This window comes from Lactuca serriola, chromosome 2 (genome assembly GCF_051521515.1).
Source record: "Lactuca serriola cultivar US96UC23 chromosome 2, Lser_US96UC23_V15, whole genome shotgun sequence".
In the NCBI taxonomy this organism is placed as follows: domain Eukaryota; kingdom Viridiplantae; phylum Streptophyta; class Magnoliopsida; order Asterales; family Asteraceae; genus Lactuca; species Lactuca serriola.
The window spans coordinates 51979543-52002027 of NC_136409.1; the positions used below are offsets into that span (position 1 = coordinate 51979543).

A 22485-nucleotide genomic window follows, 5' to 3' on the forward strand; every position below is an offset into this window, starting at 1 on the left:
CCCAAATAAGGCACATTTAAGAAAATGTTTACATTTTTAGTCCTTGTAGGATCTCAAATATTGCAACTAACTATGTTTAGCAAAAATAATCCTTTTTGACCCCTAATAACAGTGAGTTACTTAAATAAGACCCGTTTTGTGAAAATTAGCATATTTGGCCCATTAAAACCATGAAGGCCCATATAGAAGCCCATTTGTGAAAATTTGCACTTTTAGCCCCTTTAAGACCATGAATATCATAAAGATCCATTTTGATTTAAAAATGGCTCTTTTGGTCCTCTCAAATTCGTGAATTACATAAGAACCTCACTTTTTGTTTATTTTGTCAAAAATGGCCCCTTTACACGATTTTAGTAAGTTTTCAAAATTTTTAGCATGTTTAATCTTTCCCACCTTATATAAGTCATATAAGATGGTTTAGTTTAAAAACATCACCAAGTATAGTAGATATTTCGAGTTTAGTAGAGATCTAGCATGTTTTCATAACATAAACACAACATATAACATGAAAACACACACATACATGCATAAACACATATATCTACACAAAAAAACTTGTATTCTCCCCCAAAACATAGTAAAAACCGAAAATAGGGGGTATGAACTCACTTTGCTTTGAAGATTTCGGTTCTTAATGAACATTAGAGGAGTTTTCGGCTTTACAAGCTCCCTTTGAGGAGATCTTCGAACTTATGGAGTTCTAAGAAGCATGGATCATGAAATGGAGTGTTAGGAGAGGTAAGTTTAACATGAACATGAAGTTGAACCTCTTGATTGGAAGTAGCTTACCAAGATGAGTGGAGTTTTGGATGAAGTGTTCTTGAACTCACACACTAGCACACACGAATTTTGAAGAGGGAAGGGGAGGATTTTCTTGAAGTTCTTGGAGGAATATGAGAGGAATTATAGTATGTGTTTCAAATTGAAGTGAGAATGGCGGTGGGTTGTGATTCTCGGCCGTAAATAAAGAAGAAGGAAGAGAGAGGATCAAATGGTTAATACATGATGGTTTAGAGTGTAGATGCTTAGTTATATGTGAGTTTATTTCTCTAGATTACCACTAAGTAAAGATGAAGTGTCAAAGTCTTTCATCATATAAATTTTTTGTTTCTTTCATATCACAAAACCGAGAAGGGAAAAGGAATGAAAGAGTTTGGGCCTTTTCTTGATTTGGTTCGAGATTATGAGGCCCATGATAAAGGTTCTCGGCCCTTTGGGCCCTTCTTGAGGGTTCACGGCCCAAAGGCCGTGAAAAGGTGGGGTTTACAGCCCAATTATCATGAGAAGATGGATTCACGCCCCATCATGGGTCATTAGAATAGTTCATGGCCCATCATGACCCATGATAAGTAAGTGAGTTATTTTAGACCCAATATGGCCCAATTGCTATGGTTTGATGAATGTGGGCCCAACTAGAGCCCAAATGGGTTTCATTGGCCCAAAATCATGAAATAAGAGGTTTACATGCCCATTAGGCCCAATAAGAGGATCCTAGTCCATAATAAACTTGAACCGAGATTTTTAGGGTTCCAGACCCATAGTTAAGTATATGAGATGCATTGTATTAGGTTTTGAACTTCACTCCGGAGTTTTGATTCAAATGAATGATTCTGATTGAGCATATGACATAATATCCACTTAGATTACCAGTCTTACAACAAATGATGGTTACATGAAAACAAAATTTTCTAGCTAAAAATGCTAGTTGTGACAGATGGTGATTATAGATTCGAGTTTCTGATGTAGATCTGCTTCTACTCTGATTTGAATTTGCTTCTTATCATATCTAAATGTACATCTTCTCTAATCCCCTTCTCTCCAGTAATCCCTACTTTAGAAAAGGGTTTAAATTTCAGATCTAAATGTAGATCTGATTGGGTTTGCTATCCAGGAAAGGTTGAGTTTCATATATGAATGCAGGTTTTAGGGTTTGAGATTTGATGGTTGATATTCAAATATAGGGTTCATCAATGGTGGTGGCGGAGAGTGACAGGTGATGTTAAGAAGAGAAAGAAATAAATATATTTTCCAGTAAACTAAAAGAAAGATTGGTCCTTTTATTTTTTAAATTTTAATTGATAAATCATAATAAACGAAAAAAGAAATTGATAAGAGCAATAGGGACGATTCGTGTAATTTACTGTAGTTTTTTTAGGTAAGACAGGGACCAAGCGCGTAACAAAAACAAGTAGTAGGGACCTTCCAAATTAAAAAAAATAAGTTGGGGACCAAACGCGTAAATTACCCTAAACCATAGAAACCATTTGTGTAATTTACTCATTTATTTATCATTTATTATCTAGTATCTATCATTTACGATTAAAGAGACCATTTTGCAATATCCTCGTTGATTTACATTCTCTAACCTTTCAATTTTTTGATTAATTTTTTTTTCAACAGCCAAATTGTTTAAATTAATACATTAAATCCATTATTATTTTAATTTTAATATTAATTTTGTATGTTTAATATAATATGCTTAACTTGTTATATCTCTATGTGATTTTATGTTCAATACATAAATTCGATATACTTAATTTGAATTTAAAACTTTCACTTTGTCATTATTAATCTAATACATTTAATTTGTTAAATTAAATATGATATTAAATTCAAAACATAAATCAAAATTTCAAATGAACATAGAAAAAAATATATTTAAAACCTATTTTTTTTTTTTAAATACTTAAAATTTTTAATTATAATACATAATCAAATGTCAAATTAACAAAAAAAATAATAATAAACTAATTTTTATATATGAAAATAAATATTCAAACCCTATTTTTCTATGTTTAAGTATAAAACCTAAATCAAAATGTCTGAATTAACAAAAAAGTTGATTAAAAAAAATACTTTTTTGTAATAATCATCTTTTCTTCAAAATAGATATTTTAAAATTAATTAAAAATTTTAAAAGTTTAAATATAATACTAAATATAAAAATGCATCAAAAGTTAGTTTTAAAATTATTTAAAAATAATAAAGATTTAAGTAAAATATTAAGACAAAACATACATCAAAATCTCAAATTCACACACAATCTATAAGTATATAATCAATTAAAATAATATCATTATAAAATATGTCTATTTAAACCAAGCTTTTATATATATATATATATATATATATATATATATATATATATATATATATATATATATATATATATATATATATATACTAGTGGGAGTGGGGTACCCGCGCGATGCGGCAGCGCTAGATAGTTTTTTTGGGGAGCGGTTTCCGTACAACAATTAATTTTTTGCTCCAGATAGATTCAGGCTTCTGGCAAACTATTTTGTGCAATAATATAGTTACATGCGGTGTCTAGTTTCTAGGTAGTTGCAGAGATACGCATTACGGTTTACGGCGAATAGTTTTCTTTTGAGTGTCATGTATTGCTCAAGATGTTATTATTATTCTAATTTACCACTAAGTTATATCTAACAAGGAACTCACGCAATGCGGCGAAAACATATATTTTCATGAGAGTTAGTTTATAGACAATGATTAGTTTCCTTTAGTTGGGCTTCTAATTGTTTCTTTAGGGTGAACTAAATTTTTTAGGCAATTAATTTCGTTTGGGAAACATATCATATTCCAAAAAGTAGTGGATCCATTACAAATATCAATCCTTAGTGTCAAGTGGTAAATAGTTGTTTTTCGTCCAATTATTTTATTTCAATAATTATTTATAGACATGATTAAAAAAATACATAAAAACATAGAAATTAGAAAACTTCAAACTTTATAGACTTATTAAAAACAATACATTTCTAAAGATAACAAAAGATGTACCATATCTACGTTATTAAAAAATTATTAAAGATAGTCATGTTTACTTTCTCACAATTTCGGATGGTAACATCATATAATGTACATTTTCATTTTCATGTATCTCTCATATTATAAAAAGGGATTTTTTATTTGCCTTATAAGAAGTATTAATTATGAAAAATATTACTATAATTAAATTCGAAATACATTTATTATGGAAATTATTAATGCACTTCACATTTAATTATGATAATATTTCTTATAATTAATGTATTTTATAATTAGTTATGTTAATATATATCATCAATTAATGCTTATTATATGTGTCCTTAGGGCACATATTAGAAAATCCCTTATAAAAATGTTTTAACTTACACATTTTATTTTATATTTTATATTTTATATTTTTGATTGTATTAGCTTAATCTCTTGTAAACATATAAATGAAAACTTTAAATTTCCAATAGATTTTATTATTACAAAGTTTGCATCATCGTGTATATTAAATGAAAACGGTATTATACTTATATAAATATATAATCGAAAAATAAAAATTAACAAAAGAGAAAACAAAGATATTAATACTTAAAGTTAAACTATTTATTTATGTATCTGTTCTAAACATATAAGCACTTAGTTTTGTATTTTTGTTCCAATCGAAGAAAAAAAAATCAAATTCCAAGTTGATAGACAATTTTTTTCTAATCCATTATTTTGTTTTTATTAGAAGTATCTAAAACTAATTTAAACCTAATATCTAAATAGGAAAAGAGAAATAGAAAGAAAACACATGCTAAAGTTAATAGGAAACACCACATTCTAAGTTGTGTTTTTATTTAGTTAACTTATTATTTATACATACGAAATTATAATATAAATAACATTTTTATACTTTTTTAATGTATAGTATTTATCATCCATAATTAATTTTAATATTTTTGTATATTAAGTTATGAAATATAAATAAAATATTCTACATTTAAAATATTTTTTTTTATAACAACAATAAATAAAATTCAAATTCAAATTGTAATTATAATTTATCTAGCACTAATTGTTGTTACCCATGGTGTGTTATCATTCCCAAATTTCATTGGAAATTACAAATTTAAATTGAAAGACATCCGCCATGACATTGACATGGCTGACAAAGGCTGCTATTGCTACTTGTCTATATACAAAGTAAATGTCACATCTATGACACTTATAATTATGAATTATTTTCCATTTTCAACGATTAAAAATATGATCACTTTTATTATATTATATAACTTTTTATCTAGGAAATATTATATTAAAATTTCTAAATACTTTAAAGTATATATTCATCATTTTTACTACTTATCAGTTCCATTTAGTTTAATACTTTTTAGTAAGTTTCAATTTATTTTCATTGCAAAATCCAGATATTAAACAAATTTTTAAAGAATCACATAATTAACTTCATATAAAAAGCAATCAAATAAATATGCTTCACAAAACTGATTGTATATTTATGATAAACATTCAAAAGTTAGAAATTTAGTATAAAAGACAATAGTCAACCTATAAATTTTTACTTTCTTATTGTTTTTTTAATTACTCACATCAAAAAGTATTCATAAAAAATATTAAAAATTAAAAAGTTTAAAATCAAATTGACAACTCTAAAATTTTATTTTTCTTTTTTCTTATATAACAATATAGAAATGTTATTAGAAGTTGCCAAAATGAATTTATTCAATTATATACAACTCTGTCATCATTATTCGATCCGCATCTTTTATACAAGACTTTAATTGAAAAGCAAAATGAAATACAACATTTATCATAAGATCTGAACAATAAGAGTATTTGAACTCAAATGGTAGACATACTTTTAAACACATATGAACTTCATATCTACTCAGGAATGAAACTTGTCAAATCTTTATCTCAATGAACTTGTAGATCTACAAGGTATATTCCCAAACAAACAACCAGTTAGATTAGAGAAATTTAGGTTAAGAGGTTGAGATCTTACAATCGGAACTTCATTTAACCACATCTCACTCAACTGCACTTTAGACACTACTACATATCAAGCAAAATACTTAAGGATTTTGCCAAATCAAATTAGTGCAATAAGAACTCATAGGAAAACTAAAGCAGACAAAAGTAAAAATAGTTGAGGAGTATTCGAACAAATGAAAACTCAAATCCAAAGATCCATCCCACCTTGTATTTAGATCATACTTCTCACGTATGAGTCCAAGAACATCGAGAAACTCCAAGAACATCCCAACCCAATAAACAATGAAATGGAAAAAAAAAAAAAAAAGAGCAACTTCAATTAAAATAAGATAAAGAGGTTAAGAAGAAAAAAATCATGAGACGTGTATGAAACAATAAACCAAAATATGAAGTTATTCCTTAAGAAAAATAGAGCTAACAATAAAAAAGTTCAATAAACACTAATACTTATACCTGAATAGCATCATCCTTCCTTCCTTCAAAAATGATACCAGCCCTTCCAGATCTATTATCATTCAAATATACAATAGAAGAAAAAATCACTAAATAAGTCATTTGACTCATTTTAAATGTGAATAATCGGACTTTTTAGATACAATACAATAAAAAGACCAAGATGAACAATAAAAGGAATTTCGGACTTATTATAAAAAAACAAATGAAACAATAAGAAGTATGACCTGTTAACTTTATAAAGCACCAAGAACCAACACCACTGGTTCGTTCAGAGACGGTTTGCTGCAGATTTATTTGCCTATTAGTAAATCAAACATGTTATCAAGTAATATACTCTAAAAAGCCCATAAATCAAATCAAGTAAAATCGAAAAACACAACATAATATCTTAACAAACAAAAACCCATAAATAACACATGTTGGAAGCCCTCGAACTCATTTGATCCCTAATAGATGAAATCGAAAACCTCCACATCCACTGATGGAGTAAATTGATGGCGGTGACGAAAATTAGTGGCTACGGGGTAGGATTGTTTGAGCAAACAGATTTGATGATGGTGGCTAAGAGGAATGACTTTGATCAGTGGCTTCAATGGTGGCGTATATATGGCATTCTTCATTGGTGGTGTAGAAGAAGCAGGCGAGGGAGGAGGGTTAACGCAAATGGAATCGACGGTGGGGGTGTGCTGAAATAATTCGTAACATCGTAAATTTTAAAATAATTTTTCGTATTTTATAAAAACATAATTCATTCATTATTTATAAAAGTATCATTGTTTAAAACTCAATTCATAACATATATCAATCCCAAGATCTCATAACATAAAAATCTCGTGTGTTTACTGATCAAGACGGCGCCTTTCCGCGATCCTCACTAGTACCTGAAACACATAACATGAAGCACTGTAAGCACAAAGCTTAGTGAGTTCCCCAATATACCACATATAACACATATTAGCCACTCGAGGCTATAACTCTGTGGGTCCGTGCACCCAAACTCTATGAACCCTCAGGTTCTGTCTCTGTGAACCTTCAGGTTCTAACTCTGTAAACATGCACAACATAAATCACATAGAATAATGCAGTGCAACACATAACACATATATAAAATACAAACACTGTATCGCATAACTCCGATTACCTACTCAAGGTAAAGTATAGTGAGAAAACTCACCTCATATATCTCAGTAAATCTCTGACTCGGTAAACTCTGGTCTAACCCCTGCCTAATCACATGAAACAGATACTCTAATTAATACGACCCTCAGGGCTAGGCTAATCTCTCTCTCTCTCTCTCTCTCTCTCTCTCTCTATATATATATATATATATATATATATATATATATATATATATATATATATATATATATATATCCTCTAAGAAGGGTAAAAGACTATCCTACCCTTCCGATGACTCTAAGGTCCAAACATTGACTAACCCTAAAAGTCAACGAAGTCAACGGTCAACCTTGACTAAACTCGTCGAGTGCACAACTGTGACTCGGCGAGTCCACACGTTTTCTTCACTCTCCTAGTCCTCCTTCGACTTACTGAGTTAATCCTCAACTCTATAAATCATCACAAATCACAATCTGTGAAGTGTCCCGACACAACTCGCCGAGTCCGGCTCCTGACTCGGCGAGTACCATCGTGCACTTTGTCCTCTAGATTCCCTCTGACTCACCGAGTCACTTCCCCAACTCAGTGAGTCACCAACTATGTGATTATCGCGAAAAACCTTGTCTTACTCGCCGAGTCGGCTATAGGACTCGGCGAGTTCATGCCATGCTCAAGCTGAACTGACCTCCTGAGGTCAGATCCGCTCCTCTAAACCGTAGATCTAGCTTCCCAAAGCATTATAATCACGTAAAGCTAACATCTTGGTGCTCATGCAAAGGCTCAAAGGCCTTATTTGAAGATATGACCTCTAAAATGACATCCAAAGCTCATAACCCCCATTAACACTCATAAAGCTCAAGGGAAAAGGGTCTCTGGACCTCTTTGGGTCCAGATCTATAGCACCAACACGAAAAGGGACCAATTACTCCATATAACCATCCTCTAAAGGGGCTAAAAAGCCCTAACTCTAAGAATTACACCATAAACTGAAGAAGGGTCGAATGAATACCTCAAAATGAAGTCTCTGAGCCCTGGAATCACTGGATTAGCACCCTCTCCAGCCTCCTCTTGTCTTGGTCCTCTTCTATTTGAAAAACACTAACAATGATCAAGAAATGACTCCTTTCCTCTCACAAACGCTCTAGCTCACTTAGGGTTTCTCTCTGGGGTCTGGTAGCCGCAAATGACGGCCATAAGGCCCCTTAAATAGGCCCCAAACCCGAGGAATTAGGGTTTCATTAAATAGCATGGACTTGCCGAGTCCTTGGGGCGACTCGCCGAGTCCAGCCATCCACCCAGATAATGATTCGCGTCTCTACTCGGCGAGTCTACGCATCAACTCGCCGAGTTCTTCCACAAAACTTGAAATTCAATGAATAAATATAATACCTGAAATTCCGGATGTTACAATTCTCCCCCACTTGAAACAGTCTTTGCCCTCGAAGACTCATCCCTGAAATAGCTCCGGATGCTGCTCACGCATCTCCCGCTCTGGCTCCCAAGTCATCTCGGATCCTCTCCGATGTTGCCACTGAACCCGCACCAGAGGCACCTCCTTGTTCCTCGGAACCTTGATCTTCCGATCCACAATCGCAACTGGTCTCTCCGCGTAGTTCAGGCTCGCATCCACCTGAATATCCTCTAAAGGTACTACCGTCGATTCGTCGGTTATACACTTCCTCAACTGAGACACGTGGAAGGTATTATGAATCCGCTCCAACTCCGCAGGTAGCTCCAAGCGATACGCTACCCTGCCCACCCTCACGATTACTCTGAACGGCCCAATATACCGGGGCCCTAGCTTACCCCTCTTCCTGAATCGAATCACTCCTTTCCAAGGAGATACCTTCAGGAGAACATAATCACCGACCTGGAACTCAAGCTCGGATCGTCGCCTATCCGCATAACTCTTCTAGCGACTCTGAGCAGTCAACAATCTTTGCCTGACCTGCTGTATCTGCTCTGTCGTCTGAAGCACAATCTCTGTGCTACCCATCACTCGTTGCCCCACCTCTCCCCAACAAATAGGAGTCCGACACCTTCTCCCATACAACAGCTCAAAGGGCGGCATTCCAATGCTCGAATGATGGTTGTTGTTGTAGGAAAACTCCGCTAAGGGCAAATACGTGTCTCAACTTCCGCCAAAATCCAACACACATGCTCGAAGCATGTCCTCGAGCGTCTGAATCGTCCGCTCGCTCTGACCGTCAGTCTGTGGGTGGTATACGGTACTAAAATGCAGCCTCGTACCCAACTCCTCATGGAATTTCTTCCAAAATCTGGAAGTGAAACGCACATCTCGATCTGACACAATCGAGATCGGCACCCCATGCCGCGATACCACCTCTCTCACATATATCTCTGCTAACTTCTCCGCAGAAGAACTCTCACTAATGGCGAGAAAGTGAGCGCTCTTTGTCAAGCGGTCTACTATCATCCAAATCGCATCGACACCCCTCACCGTTCTCGGCAATTTGGTGATAAAATCCATGGATATCTGCTCCCATTTCCACTCTGGGACTTCCAGTGGCTGCAACTTACCATGCAGTCTCTGATGTTCGGCTTTAACCCTACGACATGTTAGGCACCTCTCAACAAACCACGCTACATCTCTCTTCATACAAGGCCACCAATACTCCCTTTTAAGATCCAGAAACATCTTAGTGGCCCCGGGATGGATCGAGAATCTCGATCTATGCGCCTCCTCCATCAAGATGGTATGCGTTCCTCCAACAAACGGTACCCAAAACCGACCCAGGAAGGCCATAAGCCCTCTGCTATCGGTCACGAACCCTGACACCTGTCCGATAACTCGCTCTCTCTTACGGTTCTCTGGTCTCACTGCCTCAGCCTGAGCCCCTCTGATGGTGTCCAACACCGGAGTCATCACCGTCAATCTCATACAAATATCCCGAATCGGGGCGCTCTCTGACCTACGACTCAGGGCGTCGGCTACCACATTAGCCTTGCCCGGGAGGTACAGGATCTCGCAATCATAATCCTTTACTACATCCAACCATCTCCTCTGACGCATGTTCAGGTTTGGCTGATCCATCAAATACTTCAAACTCTTGTGGTACGTGTATATTGTACACCGAACCCCATACAGATAATGGCACCAAATCTTGAGGGCGAACACCACAACCCCCAACTCTAGATCGTGGGTGGGATATCTTGCCTCATGGGGCTTCAGCTGCCTTGATGCGTACGCGATCACATGCCCCATCTGCATCAACACCGCGCCCAACCCAGATATCGATGCGTCACAATACACCATGAAGTCCTCCATTCCTTCTAGAAGAGCCAACACCGGGGCTTCGCACAATCTCTGGCGAAGAGTCTCAAATGAGGCCTGCTGCTCTGGGCCCCAGCTGAACACCACACCCTTCCGGGTCAACCTGGTGAGAGGAACAACAATCTTGGAGAAATCTCTGATGAACCTCCGATAATAGCCGGCCAACCCTAGAAAACTCCTGATCTTAGAAGGAGATTTCGGCACCTCCCAACTCATCACCACCTCGATCTTGGCCGGATCGACCAAAATCCCCTTTTGGTTAACGAGGTGACCAAGGAACTGCACCCCCCGTAACCAAAAATCTCACTTGGAGAATTTGGCGTAAAGCCTCTCCGATCTCAGCATACTGAGGATTTCTCGCAAATGCTCCTCATGCTGCTCCCTGGATCTCGAATACACCAAAATGTTGTCAATGAACACAATCACTGATCGATCCAACATCGGTCTGCATACCCTGTTCATGAGATCCATGAACGCTGCAGGCACATTGGTGAGCCCGAATGACATCACCACGAGCTCGTAATGCCCATAACGAGTCCTGAATGCGGTCTTCTGGATATCCTCCTCGCGCACCTTCATCTGATGATATCCAGATCTCAGATCAATCTTGGAAAACCAAGACGCTCCCTGCAGCTGATCGAACAAATCGTCGATCCTTGGCAAAGGATAACGGTTCTTGACCGTTAACTTGTTCAGCTCTCGATAATCTATGCACATTCAGTGAGAACCATCCTTTTTCTTCAACAAAAGGATTGGTGCTCCCCACGGCGAGCTGCTCGGCCGTATAAACCCCTTCCCCAGCAGCTCCTGAAGCTGCGAGGATAACTCTTGCATCTCTGGAGGTGCAAGGCGATAGGGTGCCTTGGCAATAGGTGTTGCCCCTGGAATGAAATCAATGCGAAACTCAATCTGCCTCTCGGGAGGTACACCCGATAACTCCTCGGGAAAGACATCGGGGAATTCACGCACTATCGGAACCTCCTCAACCGTACTCGTTCTCTCTGCACTAACTCTCGTATCCATCACATACGCTACAAAACCACTACAGCCCTGCTGTAGACTCTGCCTCGCTCTAGCAGCCGAACAAAACGCTGAATCGGGACGGGTACCCTCACCGTACACCGTAAGAACTCCCCCACTTGGGTCTCGTATAGTCACCAGCTGCCGCTCGCAATTGATAACTGCTCCAAATCTGCTCAACCAATCCATGCCTACGATGACACAGACGTCCCCATCGCAATCGAGACCAAATCAATAGGAAACTCTACACCGAAAATCTCGAGTACACATCCTCGAATCACCTCCGTGTCATATACTGCTCTCTCGTCGGCGATGGAGACTCTCAGAGGTCGACTCAACGCCTCTCGACTAATACTAATGTGCTGACTAAAAGCCAACGATATAAAAGATCGACTCGCACCCGAGTCAAATAACACCAAAGCAGGTATAGAACTCACAAGAAAAGTACCTACGCATATCATAAGCACAAAATCTCAAACATTAAAATAAATATATGAAGGAATACATACCAGCCACGACATCGGGTGCTGCGCGGACCTCTTCCGCAGTCAACTGGAAGGCTCTCCCCCGAGCCTTCGACGTCTCGGTCTTCACCGGCCGACTATCAGAAGCTCTAACAGCAACAGGGACAGACCCCTGAGAAGCTCCATGTGCTGACCCTCGTAGTAGCGGACACACGGCCTTCCGGTGTCCGGTCTGGTTGCAGTGAAAACACACTGCAAACCCCTTGGGGCAGTCCTTGGCCATATGCCCCTCTTTGCCACACTTGTAGCAAGATCCAGCTCTACAAACTCCATCATGACCCTTGCCGCACTTTCCACAAGTGCGGCCCTTCTGGCTCCCTGCTTTGGAATCAGCAGGCTTGGCCCGCTTGGCTGCCGGCTGGGATTGTGCCGGTCGCCGATCCCTCCCCTGAGACTCCGCCTCCTCCCTAGCCTGAGTCTCTAGCTCGATCTCCCTCTTCTGGGCATTTGCCTGAAGCTCGGAAAATGTTCGGTACGAGGAGTTCGCCACGAACTCCCGAATATCTCTCCTTAAAATAATCAAATAACGGCTCATACGTGCCTGCTCAGTAGACACGTGCTCAGGGAAAAACATCGCCCTCTCATGAAACATCCTGGTAATAACCGTAATAGACTCCGTACCCTGCTTGAGGGTCAAAAACTCTTGTTCCAACCGATCCCGTTCCAACGAGGGAACGTACTCATCACGAAACATGGCGGTGAACCTCTCCCAGGTCACCACAGCAAGCTCTGCTGGAGAATAGTGTGCTGTCGCGAACTTCCACCAGTCCTTCGCCCCCAGGCGAAGCTGGTTCAATGCAAACCGAACCCTCAAGTGCTCCGGGCATGAGCATGTATAGAAACACCCCTCATCGCTGCAATTGGATCCTGCGTCCCATCAAACTCTGGTGGCTTAGTGTTGCTGAACTCCCTAAACAACAACAAGTCACCCCCTTGCGGCCTAGCAGCAGCGACGGCTGCGGTGGCCGCTGCAATAGCAGCCTCAGAAAGAGCAGCATAACGCTCGTCAAAAGTCTCAATCAGCGTGGTCTTAATAGACCCGAACATCTCTGGTATCTCTGCCCTGATGGTCGCAGCCACCTCCTCATGGATGATCCGGCGGATCTCCTGATCACTAGTCTTGCTGGTCTCTGGCACATGACGTGTCCTCACCATGATCTACCTCTGAAATACAACATACGACATATTAGAAACTCACTCGAGCATACTCGCACTCGATAAATCATTCCTCCTTGATCCCTGGCATCCCGAAGATTCTTACTTGAACTGTACACCGTCCCAGTGATTTCAGTAGTATGGGCTCAATACTACCGTCCACACCGCGTCAGTATACACCCCAAGTCCTCCTCCTAGGATCCCAAGTCCCAAGTACTCTATTATGCATAATCCACTCTCTAACAGATCTCTCATAAGCTCCTCACTGCTACCTACTCACTCTCAAGCATCTCATAGCAGCTCACCTCCCCCTAGGCTAAGGCATCACAAATCAGGCCACTCTAGTCCTAATAGGAATACCTAGCCCACTCTAGCACGAGAATACATCATATCAATCTCATAAGCATATAATATAAGGGTATTTTGGGAAATCACCGTTCGAGCGTTGACTGATCGTACACACGACTCTGCTCTGCGTTTTCCACAAATCTTTTACTCTTTTTAGAAAACTTGGTTCTCTTTTGAAAATATTTCTCAAATCCTCAGTTTGAGTTCAAATACGCCCGAAGGTGTACTCGAATCCCTCAAACCAAGGCTCTGATACCAACTTGTAACACCGTAAATTTCAAAACAATTTTTTGCATTTTATAAAAACATAATTCATTCATTATTTATAAAAACATCATTGTTTAAAACTCAATTCATAACATATATCAATCCCAAGATCTCATAACATAAAAATCCCGTGTGTGTACTGATCAAGTCGGCGCCTTTCCTCGATCCTCACTAGTACTTGAAAACACATAACACGAAACACTATAAGCACAAAGCTTAGTGAGTTCCCCAATATACCACATATAACACATATTAGCCACTCGAGGCTATAACTCTGTGGGTCCGTGCACCCAAACTCTATGAACCCTCAGGTTCTGTCTCTGTGAACCTTCAAGTTCTAACTCTGTAAACATGCACAACATAAATCACATAGAATAATGCAGTGCAACACATAACACATATATAGCATACAAACACTATATCGCATAACTCCGATTACCTACTCAAGGTAAAGTATAGTGAGAAGACTCACCTCGGATATCTCAGTAAATCTCTGACTCGGTAAACTCTGGTCTAGCCCCTGCCTAATCACATGAAATAAATACTCTAATTAATACGACCCTTAGGGCTAGGCTAATCTCTCTCTCTCTCTATATATATATATATATATATATATACATCCTCTAGGAAGGGTAAAAGACTATCTGTAACATCCCGAGTTCAGGAGTGCAAACTTCAGGGTTCAAAGTGTAAGTATGAAAGGAGAACTCGGCGAGTCCATGGGTGGACTCGGCGAGTAGGGTCGCGACTTGGTCGCGTGTTAAGTGGCCGACTCGGCGAGTCAGCGGATGGACTCGGCGAGTAGGCGCTGAGTGGAGAATACCCTAAATCCGGAGGATGAGCCCTATTTAAAGGACATTATACCCTCTCCCCAGCCTCTTTACCCTATGTAGAAGTCCAGAAAGCTCTAAGTCGTGATTGTGAGGGATTAGAGTGCATTTGGAGCTTGGAGAAGTGATTGTTGAAGAAATCTTGAAGGAGAAGAGATTTGGATCAAAGGGCTTTGCAAGGATCCGAATTAATCTTCTCTTGGAGCTTCCTTTTGAGGTATTATTTCATTGTTTGAGCTGCTATTGTCTAGATTCATCATTTTGGGAGTGTTAGAGATCATATCTTTTGGTATATTGGAGTTTAGAGGTTAGATCTGAGGTTGCTACCTCAGATCTGGAATGGAGAAGGGTTAGAATGCATAAAAGTCCCTGTTTTTGAGTGATTGAAGGAGCTATCTTGTCCCAAACCCAAACCCTAGAGTGAGAATGCCTAGATCTCCTTGGATTCACGTAAAGTTTGCCACTTTACGTGATGGATGGCCTTAAGAAGGGTAGATCTATGGTTTGGATCATCTGCATGGCTTGGAAAGCCTCTGTATGGATTCAGACCCGGTGGTACTCGGCGAGTCACATGGGTGGACTCGGCGAGTTGCTTGAAGATAAGCTGGAACTCGACGAGTTGGAAGAACAACTCGGGGAGTTGGATGAAGATGGCCTGGAACTCGGCGAGTTGGAAGAACAACTCGGCGAGTAAGTTGAAGATAGCCTTAGGCTCGGCGAGTCTGTTCTTGGACTCGGCAAGTCTTGTCGAAGAGTCCCAATCTTTTATGGTTGAGCCGAGAATCGGTGAGTCAAGGGATGACTCGGTGAGTTGTGTGTGAGTGGACTCGGAGTTGTTGGACTCGGCGAGTCTCGGGGTGACTCGGCGAGTTGAGTCGCGGATTGGGGAAGTTCTGTGTATGGGGACTCGACGAGTCATCGGGTTGACTCGGCGAGTAGTGTCAGTCAGGGGTTGACTTTGACCTTGTCTTTGACCAAGGGTTGACCAGTTGTCTTCCAGGGGCATTTTGGTAATTTTTGGATATTGTTTTGAGTTCAGTGCTTTGGTGTTGTTCAGTGGAGGAGTTTGTGTCGGAGTTTGGAGCAGTGGGATCTTATCTGTTCAGTCGGCAGTTTCGAGGTGAGTTATCCTCACTATATCAACAGGGTCTAAGGCACCAAGGCCGTCCCTTTATTGGATTGAGATCCGGGTATTTGTTGTATGTTATTGCTTTGATATGTTGCATCCTGGTAGCTAGGATGGTATGTGTTAGAGATTTGGTTGAGATCGGTATCCTGAGATGTAGGGTGATGCTATGCTAGTGACCGGTTAGGTCGGTATCCTGGTTAGAATGATGATATGCTATGTGATATGTTTGATCGGTTTGTTGACTATGAATGCTTATATGATTGTATGTTTATGTGCACATGGTTGTTTAGACTGGAGTTGGGTTGAGGCGGGTCCTGCTTCGTGCTGTAGGCCAAGATACCCAGGGCGGACCGGTTGTCCCGAAGGCCCAGCGAGAGGTCCGGATAGGCTGTAGGCCCCAAGAGGGCGGACCAGACGTGTCGAGGCTCGGAGAGTGGACCAGGCCGACTGAAGGCCCAGTGCGGGCGGACCAGTCATACTGTAGACTTAGAGAGTGGACCAGGTGGATTGAAGGCCCGGTGCGGGCGGACCAATCACACTGCAGACTCGATGTATGTGGTTAGATTCGGAGAGTGGACCAGGTGGATTGAAGGCCCGGTGCGGGCGGACCAATCACACTGCAGACTCGGTGTATATGGTTAGACTCGGAGGGTGGACCAGGTGGACTGTTGGCCGGTGCGGCGGACCAGTCACACAGTAGACCCGAAGTGCATGGTTGTTCTGTGATCGGATATGATATGACATGTTATGCGTGTATGGTATATGTGGTTGGTATTTTGGGGATATTTCACTAAGATTTCGGGCTTACAGTTGTGGTTTTATGTTTTTCAGGTTCTTCAGGAGACCGTGGCAAGGCAAAGGCGTGATCGTACCGCTCCTCTTGTTTATGTTGTGATGAGATTCTGGGAATACTTTAAATAAATTGTATTGAAAACCTTTTTGTAATAACTTTAATGGAAATCGTGTTGTTTTTGAAAATTTTAAATTGGTTGGAATTTTTGGTCGTTACAAGTTGGTATCATAGACTTGGTTTGATTGAATTGGAGGAACACTCGTGTGACTCCAGTCTCAAATCGAGGAGAGTTTTCAAAAGAGAATTTAAAATGGTTTTCAAAATGAGTAAAGGAGGACGCGAAGGTACGATCAGCCGGAGCCAGTAAGTAACCCCAAAATACCATACATGATGTTTGTTTTTGAGCTTTGATAGAACAACATGCTAGTGCTAGGCTAAGGATCTTCAGGATTTCATGATAATGTTGCCTGATTTGTGATGCATGTAGCCTAGGGTTTCCTTGTGAGAGATTTCCAGTGTTCCTCTAGTAGTTAGGGTTGAGCGTTGTTATGCATGTTTTCACTAGGGTGTTGTGGTAGTACTTCATATAAATATGGGTAGGTGTGGAAGGTAGTATGGGCCCGTACTACTGAAAGCACAGGACCCATATGCGTATCAGGGAAACCATGACCTCTAGGGTTGGGTTGAGAGAGTTGGTTCCCAGATTAGTGGGAAGTGTCTGAGATTTTGTGGTGTTTTTCAGTATGGAGATTCCGAGGCATGCTGGGAGTGGATCCGGGTCAGGATCAGGAGCAGGAGAAGGAGTTCCGGGCGGGTCAGTACTGCCCGAGGTTATTGGTCAGATGAGCACATGCGAGTTGGATGCGAGGATTCGTGAGATCCTGCATGATGAGATTGCTACGTTGTTCCGGGCTGAGTTGCCAGAACTGTTTGGGTCGATCAAGACCGCTATGGTTGAGTATTTTGATGAGCGTTATGCAGCTCTCACAGAGACGGCTGTCGCGGCGGCTACAGCGGCTGTAGCAGCGGCAGGGGGAGGAGCTAGTCGGGGTTTTCAGTATCGGGACTTTGATAATACGAAGCCTCCCACCTTTGATGGAGTCCAGGACCCGATTGTTGCTATGAGATGGTTATCGGACGTGGAGGGGTGTTTCTTCACGTGTTCATGCCCTGCTGATCAGAGGGTGAGGTGTGCTCTGAACCTGTTGAGGCTCGGGGCAAAGGATTGGTGGAGGTTGACCACGGGGTCATATTCGGATGCGCAGAGGGTAGCGGTTTCATGGGATCAGTTCAGAGAGATGTTCAGCACTTGTTATGTTCCACGGGTTGAGAGAGAGAGAGAGATTGGCTCAGGAGTTCCTAGAGCTGAAGCAGGGTTCGGAGTTGGTGACTGAGATCACCAGGATGTTCACATAGAGGGCGATGTTCTGCCTTGAGTTCACTTCGGAGCAGGCTTAGATGTCTCGATACCTGAGCATTCTCAAGAGGGATATCAGGCAGTTTGTGTCTACACAGAGGTGCGAGACTTTGTTGGAGTTGCAGGAGGCCGCCAGGCGGCGCAAGTTAGAGATTGAGTTGCAGTTGCGTGAGCTGAGGCAGGCTCCGGTGCAGTTGCAGCCGATGCCAATACGGTCCAAGACCGTTGATTCTAGAGTGGGGGATCTGAGTAGCCACACTTGTGGGAAGTGCGGGAGGAGTCACACCGGAGTTTGTAGGTCTGGTGGTGCATGTCGCAAGTGCGGAAAAGAGGGGCACTATGCGAGGGATTGTCGGCAGTCAGCGCCGGTGCAGGATTTGAGGATTTATTATCATTGTCATCAGGCTGGACACTTGAGGGTCAACTGTCCACAAATTGCTGCAGGACCGGGGTAGGCTCCAGTACCGACCACTTTGAGGATCACAGGTGGAGGTCAGGGTGGAGCGGAGCCCCCAAGGGCTCAGGGTTGTGCTTTTCAGCTTTCAGCAGAGGAGGTCAGAGCAGTGCCGGATGCAGTCGCGGATATGTTTCTTTCTTGATGTCTTGATTTTCTTGTGATTATTGTCGGATTTGCGTATCTGCTAGTCTCATTGTGTGGTTTTTGGTGTGGTATCCGTTGTTATTTAAGAATTATGGTATGGTTATGGGTTAGTGATGGGAATTTCGTTGGTTATCTTTCATGAGGGGTTGTTAGTGAAAACCGGGCATTAGTCTGAAGGTCGGGTAGCATCTGCTTTCTGAGGAGTGGTTAGCTGCAGATTGAGTTTCTTTCGAGCAGGATGATCAGTGTGGAAATGGGATTTTGTTAAGGTTGTTAGTGCTAGTGGGAATTAGTCCGCGTGTAAGTGTTGGTTTTGTGCAGGGTTTTTTTGGGTGGTCGGTGATGGCGACCGGTAATTGATAGTCAGTGCTATAAGTGGGGGAGAATTGGAAAATTCTCCGGAAGATCGATGAGCATGTGAGGTTTCTTAGCTGTTTGGGATTCAGCAGTGTTCTGTCAGCCCAGAGTATAGGCTGGTAGGAGTAAGTGTCGGGCATGCGGGGCGGGATACAGACCTAGGGCATTTGATTGTGGAGGGCCTGGGATCAGGCCGGGATCGATTATGTGTGATGGAGATAGAGTTCGGAACCCCTAGTGGGCTAGAACAGTATGCATGGGAGGATTTCCGGAGAGATAGCCCAGAATGATGAATGCTAGTTGAGCGGTCCGGATAGACTGAAGGCCGGTAGGCGTACCAGTCAAGCCGAAGGCTCGGAGGACGGTCCAGCCAGACTGAAGGCACTTAGAGCGGTCCAGATTGGCTGAAGGTTCTGAGAGTGGTCCAGATTTGCTGAAGCCCTGGTGAGGCGGTCCAGTCATGCTGAAGACTCTGCAGGAATTGTTAGATCGGTTCGAGGATATGGATTGTGTATGTGCGGTGTGATAGCATTGGAAGGTCAGGCCCCGGGTATTGATCTTGATTAGTGAAGATAGTGAATGGACTCGAGAGTCCTGGCGAGCAGGTTCAGAGCATGTGTGTTGCATGGATAGCGGTTATGCTATGAAGGAGTGGTGTAGCGTTGGGCGAGCACCGTGGCACTTGTCGGAGTGACAAGGCGGCCAAGTGGATTTCCTTGGTAAAGGAAAGAGAGAGGAGTATAACTACGAGAGGGAGTGCAAGTTCATGGAAGTGAACGTGGCAGAGCAGAGTTATGATTAAAGTGATCCAATTATGGGCTTTGAGCAACATGATTGCGGCAGTGGCATGGAATCACATCCGGTTTGGGATGTCTGCTGAGGTCGCGGAAGGAATTTTGTGGGTGTAGAGCCAAGAGGCTCGGAAGGGATGCAGGGAGGGAGTCTTGGGCTTTCAGTGTGATTCTGATTAGGGAATTGTGTATGTAGTAGTGGTTCATCCTGGGGGATGTTTGGAGATGTCATCATTGTAATGGGTTTTCCCAACCCGAGAGTGCTAGAGCTGGTGCTGCTTGTGCATGCGATGGCGAGAAGAGGACTCATGGGAGTTGCTCTGAGACTGAAGAATGTGTCATTTTGTCAGCATGGAATGGACAGAGTTGGACTCGGATCAGGAATCCGGTGGTGCATGGTTATTTTTAGCTCATATGGGTCGAGTGATGGTTGCGAATTGGAGCAGTGTTACATCATGAGTGGTACTCAGTTGTTAAGTGGGGTTATCAGAGGGTAAAGTCGGTGGCCGGCTTGAGACGGGGGTCAGGAAACCGTAAGAAAGGAGAAAGTGAGTTTCTGGTTTCTATGGTTGTGTTTCGAGGAACCTGGTTGGGCTAATGCCAGGTGGGGCGTGGCAGGAGTATTTCTGGAGTTGAGTTGCCACAGGCTTCGAGGACGAAGCCTAATTTAAGTGGGGGAGAATTGTAACATCCCGAGTTCAGGAGTGCAAATTTCAGGGTTCAAAGTATAAGTATGAAAGGAGAACTCGGCGAGTCCATGGGTGGACTCGGCGAGTAGGCGCTGAGTGGAGAATACCCTAAATCCGGAGGATGAGCCCTATTTAAAGGACATTATACCCTCTCCCCAGCCTCTTTACCCTCTGTAGAAGTCCAGAAAGCTCTAAGTCGTGATTGTGAGGGATTAGAGTGCATTTGGAGCTTAGAGAAGTGATTGTTGAAGAAATCTTGAAGGAGAAGAGATTTGGATCAAAGGGCTTTGCAAGGATCCGAATTAATCTTCTCTTGGAGCTTCCTTTTGAGGTATTATTTCATTGTTTGAGCTGCTATTGTCTAGATTCATCATTTTGGGAGTGTTAGAGATCATATCTTTTGGTATATTGGAGTTTAGAGGTTAGATCTGAGGTTGCTACCTCAGATCTGGAATGGAGAAGGGTTAGAATGCATAAAAGTCCCTGTTTTTGAGTGATTGAAGGAGCTATCTTGTCCCAAACCCAAACCCTAGAGTGAGAATGCCTAGATCTCCTTGGATTCACGTAAAGTTTGCCACTTTACGTGATGGATGGCCTTAGGAAGGGTAGATCTATGGTTTGGATCATCTGCATGGATTGGAAAGCCTCTGTATGGATTCAGACCCGGTGGTACTCGGTGAGTCACATGGGTGGACTCGGCGAGTTGCTTGAAGATAGGTTGGAACTCGACGAGTTGGAAGAACAACTCGGGGAGTTGGATGAAGATGGCCTGGAACTCGGCGAGTTGGAAGAACAACTCGACGAGTAAGTTGAAGATAGCCTTAGGCTCGGCGAGTCTGTTCTTGGACTCGACGAGTCTTGTCGAAGAGTCCCAATCTTTTCTGGTTGAGCCGAGAATCGGTGAGTCAAGGGATGACTCGGTGAGTTGTGTGTGAGTGGACTCAGAGTTGTTGGACTCGGCGAGTCTCGGGGTGACTCGGCGAGTTGAGTCGCGGATTGGGGAAGTTCTGTGTATGGGGACTCGACGAGTCATCGGGTTGACTCGGCGAGTAGAGTCAGTCAGGGGTTGACTTTGACCTTGTCTTTGACCAAGGGTTGACCAGTTGTCTTCCAGGGGCGTTTTTGTAATTGTTGGATATTGTTTTGAGTTCAGTGCTTTGGTGTTGTTTAGTGGAGGAGTTTGTGTCGGAGTTTGGAGCAGTGGGATCTTATCTGTTCAGTCGACAGTTTCGAGGTGAGTTATCCTCACTATATCAACAGGGTCTAAGGCACCAAGGCCGTCCCTTTATCGGATTGAGATCCGGGTATTTGTTGTATGTTATTGCTTTGATATGTTGCATCCTGGTAGCTAGGATGGTATGTGTTAGAGATTTGGTTGAGATCAGTATCCTGAGATATAGGGTGATGCTATGCTAGTGACTGGTTAGGTCGGTATCCTGGTTAGGATGATGATATGCTATGTGATCTGTTTGATCGGTTTGTTGACTCTGAATGCTTATATGATTGTATGTTTATGTGCACATGGTTGTTTGGACTGGAGTTGGGTTGAGGCGGGTCCTGCTTCGTGCTGTAGGCCAAGATACCCAGGGCAGACCGGTTGTCCCGAAGGCCCAACGAGCAGTCCGGATAGGCTGTAGGCCCTAAGAGGGCGGACCAGATGTGCCGAGGCTCGGAGAGTGGACCAGGCCGACTGAAGGCCCGGTGCGGGCGGACCAGTCATACTGTAGACTTAGAGAGTGGACCAGGTGGATTGAAGGCCCGGTGCGGGCGGACCAATCACACTGCAGACTCGATGTATGTGGCTAGATTCGGATAGTGGACCAGGTGGATTGAAGGCCCGATGCGGGCGGACCAATCACATTGTAGACTCGGTGTATATGATTAGACTCAGAGGGTGGACCAGGTGGACTGTTGGCCGGTGC

General features: G+C 42.0%; 1 long non-coding RNA gene across 1 annotated transcript; it reads right to left on the bottom strand.

Annotated features, from left to right (window-relative positions):
• Nucleotides 1-5489: 5489 nt before the first annotated feature.
• Nucleotides 5490-6908, bottom strand: LOC145086238 (uncharacterized). Its single transcript, XR_013700351.1, has 3 exons — nucleotides 6453-6908; nucleotides 6226-6277; nucleotides 5490-5711 (listed from the first exon to the last, which is right to left on the bottom strand). It is a non-coding gene; the product is annotated as an uncharacterized LOC145086238 (long non-coding RNA).
• Nucleotides 6909-22485: the final 15577 nt, after the last annotated feature.